Consider the following 5,555-nt stretch of genomic DNA (forward strand, 5'->3'; position numbering starts at 1 on the left):
AAGTTCTTAGCCATGCATATTACTAATCAAACATTAAGTTTTGATATATTTACAGTAGGAAATTTACAAAATATCTTCATGGAACATGATCTTTACTTAATATCCTAATGATTTTTGGCATAAAAGAAAAATCTATCATTTTGACCCATACAATGTATTGTTGGCTATTGCTACAAATATACCCCAGCGACTTAAGACTGCTTTTGTGCTCCAGGGTCACATTTATTAATTAAATAAAAGGCCACTTAAGTTAACGTACAGAGAGACACTTTCATGACTATGTTTCTTAACACACTTAAGCACACTTTGAAAAAGTGCACTTTGTAATAATGTCAAATTAAAAACGTTGTACTTTAAGGTACTTATTATATAATACAATATAAACAACAATGTAATATCATTAAAGTACATTTTAATACAATTTTGTCATTCTTTGAAGAAGTACTCTTATTTTGATGTGTTGACCAACATACTAAAGCACATGTAAAGTAATTGATTATAATTTAAACTGCAGTGTGTTATTCTATATTACATTTAAAGTAAATACATCACATACAAGTTTCAATAGAAATGACATTAAAGTATATTTTAGTTTATGATAAGTGCTTGTCAGTACATTCAGGAGTACACTTTAACCATGTTTCAATGCACAATTGAAGTAATTATGAAAAGGCATACTAAGATGTACTTAAGTCCTACTTAAGTGGGTCAATAAACCACTCTAAAGTCAAGTAATTGCATTTAATGTACATTTAAACTAATACGTTTTCAGTCTAAAAACATTCATTCATATACACTATAAATATATTTATATTATATATTTTTTAAAGTTTATTATTTCCATAATAAGTAATCTTTTTTAAAGAATGCATAAGTGTACTTTCTTCCCAGAGTTAGCATTGCCCTAGCAACTACCCTAGCAACCACATAGCAATGCTCTAACCATAGATATGTATAGGTAGATGCCACATTCGACCACTCCAGACATGTCGACGCGTCCGCCATCTTGGAACGGTCAATGTGTTGTCCCTCACAATAAAAATCAATGAGTTTCAAGATGCCACAACATTGCGCAGCCTCTGGTTGTAAGAACACCGAAGTAAAGTAACTTTCACAGGTAAGAATGTGTTGGTTTGTGTTTTTAATATGTATTAACTTAATATTATAGGCAAAATCATCTGCTGAAGTCTATTGCAGATATAGATATTCATACATGTGTATAACTACGGTTGCAAACACACAGGCAACTTGCTCTCGAGTGTTTATGGACTGTCTTTGACCTTTCCAATATGGCGGATGGCTTATGTATAGCGGCCCATAGGAACAGCCACTAATAGGGCATCTACCTATGGCTCTAACAACCACTCATTATACTGTAGTAGTAACCACCTAGCAACAAGCGATCACTTAGCATTGTATTAACTTAATATTACAGGCAAAATCATCTGCTGAAGTCTATTGCAGATATAAATATTCATGTGTATAACTACGGTTGCAAACACACAGGCAACTTGCTCTCGAGTGTTCATGGACTGTCTTTGACCTTTCCAATATGGCGGATGGCTTATGTATAGCGGCCCATAGGAACAGCCACTAATAGGGCATCTACCTATGGCTCTAACAACCACTCATTATACTGTAGTAGTAACCACCTAGCAACAAGCGATCACTTAGCATTGCCTTAACAACTAGTGAGAACACAGAACAACTACTCATATTAGCAACCACTTAGCATTACCCTAGAAACCACTAAGTAACTTAAAACCACTCAAACACTTAAGTAACACTTCAAACCACTCAGGACAACTGCTTAACAACACCCTAACAAACACCTTAGTAACCGTAGAGCAACACCCTGGCAACCACTCAAACATTAGCATTGTGGTGGTGAGTTTTCTTTAGAAAATGCAAATATCTATACTGTTTTACTTGTAGTAAAAGGCTGGATGACTAGGTTTGTATATTTCTTATGCACATGGTATATCGGTAGGCCTATATATAAGTATGAATCCTTTTAAAACACTTGAAATGTTCTAAACCACATCTGTAGTAGGTTTACTACTGTATATCCTTCCTGACCCATACTGAGGTTAACCTCAACAACTCACAAACACATAAACACAGCTTATGCACATGGTATATCGGTAGGCCTATATATAAGTATGAATCCTTTTAAACACTTGAAATGTTTTAAACCACATCTGTAGTAGGTTTACTACTGTATATCCTTCCTGACCCATACTGAGGTTAACCTCAACAACTCACAAACACATAAACACAGTTCCTTTTATCACACGCGGCGCACACACAGCGGGGCAGATCACCGGCTCAGCAGTAAATGAGCAAACGCAGGGCTTGGGTGGCAGAACAGATCACAGGTGTGCTGACAGAACACAGCCACTGTCCCAGAGCTGATGAGTGCTGAAACAACACACACACACACACACACGCACTCTCACACATGTTGTGTATTCATCACGTTATGGGGACATTCCATAGGCGTAATGGTTTTTATTAAAGATTTTAAAAATCACTCACAACTTACAAACAAAACATTTTATAGTCAATAAAATATTTTAGAACAGATTATAACTAAAAATCTCATCTTAAATAATCTTGAATAATTGTCATATCAAATTTCTTTTCCAGGCCCCAAATTATATAAAATATGGCTTATAAATACGGTGTGCTCCTTATTTGTATTTAGTTGTATTTGATATAAAACTGTAAAGTGGGGTATATATAATATAAAGGTTGGTTAGAAGTGTTATAGATCAAACACGTTTCAGAATCCATCCACTGAAGTCAGTATTACACTGAACCAAAACTCTTTGAACTTTCCCTACCATATGTTGTAGTGTGCTGCCCTCTGCTGGACATGAGCGCTAAACTGCACAGCGGAAAGATGGAGTGTGCCAAAACTTGGATTGGATTGTTATAACATAACATAACATAACATAACATAACATAACATAATCTAACATAACATAGCATAACATAACATAACATAATCTAACATAACATAACATAACATAACATAACATATAACATAACATAACATAATCTAGCATAACATAACATAATCTAGCATAACATAACAAAACATAACATAACATAATCTAGCATAACAAAACATAACATAACATAATCTATCATAACATAACATAATCTAACATAACATAATCTAGCATAACATAACATAATCTAACATAATCTAGCATAACATAACATAATCTAGCATAACATAACATAATCTAGCATAACATAACATAATCTAGCATAACATAACATAATCTAACATAACATAACATAACATAACATATATATACCACAAAGAAATGCAGGACAGAAAAATAAAAATATTCCATGGTGGAAAGAAGAGTGCAGTAAAGCAATAAAATAAAGAAATAAGGCATTTAAACAACTTAGGAAAAATATGAATTCAAGAATTTGGTGGAATACAAGAAAGCAAGAGCTAACACAAGAAGAATAATTAAGAATGCCAAGAGAGAAGGTTGGAGAGAATTTTGTTCTACCATTGGAAAAGATACTCCTATGGATAAAATCTGGAACATGTTAAGAAATATGAGTGGGAAAGGGAAAATGTCAACTCAAATACCAATTTTAATTGAAGAGGATACAGTGGCAGTAACAGATATAAACAAAGCAAACATTTTGGGTAAGGTTTTAGAAAAAGCGCATAGAATAGAATTGGGGGAAGAATATGAATTAAGAAGAAGAAATATTTTAGACAAAAATCCAGATATAATGAAGAAGAGAAATAGTAATAATAGTTGTATGGCTTCAGAGTTTACTATCACAGAACTGAAAACAGCACTACAAAAATGTACCAATACTGCTCCTGGGTGTGACAGGATAAGTTATGATAACGCATCTGTCAGATAGTGTATTATTAATGATACTTAAGTTATGTAATAAAATATGGGTAGAAGGAATACTTCCAAAGATATGGAAGCGAGCTGTAGTAATTCCTAATTTAAAACCAGGTAAAAATCCAACAAACCCAGGAAGTTATCGACCAATTGCTTTAACTTCAAACTTATGTAAATTAATGGAAAAGATCATAGTTCACAGATTATCTTATGAGTTAGAAAAGAAGGGTAAATTATGTAAATATCAGTGTGGATTTAGAGGTAAAAGATCAACAATGGATGCATTAATAAAAGTCAGTAACGAAATAGAGAAGGCAATAAAAATGAAAGAAATTATGGCAGTAGTATATTTTGATATAGAAAAAGCGTACGACACAATATGGAGAGAAGGGTTGTTAATTAAAGCATCAAGGATAGGAATAGATGGTAAAATGTATAATTGGTTATCTCAGTTTTTATTTGAACGAACATTTATAGTACAAGTAGGAGCGTGTCAGTCATCAGTTTTTAAGGCAGAAAATGGTATTCCACAAGGGAGTGTAATAAGTCCAATTCTTTTTAACATTCAGATAGTGTATTATTAATGATACTTAAGTTATATAATAAAATATGGGTAGAAGGAATACTTCCAAAGATATGGAAGCGAGCTAGTAAAATTCCTATTGTAAAACCAGGTAAAAATCCAGCAAACCCAGGAAGTTATCGACCAATTGCTTTAACTTCAAACTTATGTAAATTAATGGAAAAGATCATAGTTCACAGATTATCTTATGAGTTAGAAAAGAAGGGTAAATTATGTAAATATCAGTGTGGGTTAAAGAGGTAAAAGATCAACAGTGGATGCATTAATAAAAGTCAATAACGAAATAATGAAGGCAATAAAAATGAAAGAAATTATGGCAGTAGTATGTTTTGATATAGAAAAAGCGTATTACACAATATGGAGAGAATGGTTGTTAATTAAAGCATCAAGGATAGGAATAGATGGTAAAGTGTATAATTGGTTATCTCAGTTTTTATTTGAACGAACATTTATAGTACAAGTAGGAGCGTGTCAGTCATCAGTTTTTAAGGCGGAAAATGGTATTCCACAAGGGTGTGTAATAAGTCCAATACTTTTTAACATTATGATTAATGATAGTTTTGACAATTTAGGATATGGTGTGGGATGTGCGTTATATGCTGATGATGGTGCTATTTGGAAGAGAGGTCGAAATGCACCCCAAGTGATTTCAAGTATGCAAACAGCTATTAAAAAGGTGGAGTATAGAATGGAGTTTTAAAATGTCAACAAAGAAATCATGTTATATGTTGTTCAGTAGGAAAAGAGAAGTTTCTAAAGATATTGAACTACTATTGTATGGAAAGCCTTTAGAACAAGTATAGAATGCGGATGCTCTATTCTATTCTGGATCTTTAGGAGACCACGGATTTTAGTCTGGAGGAGCTGAACACGCAGCGCCAGGTGGAGCCTGGGGAGAAGGAATGGGATGGAGCATCGAATAATTATTTAAGTAGGAATATTTGTGTATGTGTGTAAGAACAGGAAAAGCAAAAACAAGGAATAAATTGATAATAAATAAACCATGACTAGCAAAAGTAGGTGGCGATATGCACACAGGATGTAACACAAAAAAGGAAGAAGAAGAAGCCTCTAGCGTG

Source organism: Sinocyclocheilus rhinocerous, unplaced genomic scaffold, assembly GCF_001515625.1.
Source record: "Sinocyclocheilus rhinocerous isolate Xijiao unplaced genomic scaffold, SAMN03320098_v1.1 scaffold1140, whole genome shotgun sequence".
In the NCBI taxonomy this organism is placed as follows: Eukaryota; Metazoa; Chordata; class Actinopteri; order Cypriniformes; family Cyprinidae; genus Sinocyclocheilus; species Sinocyclocheilus rhinocerous.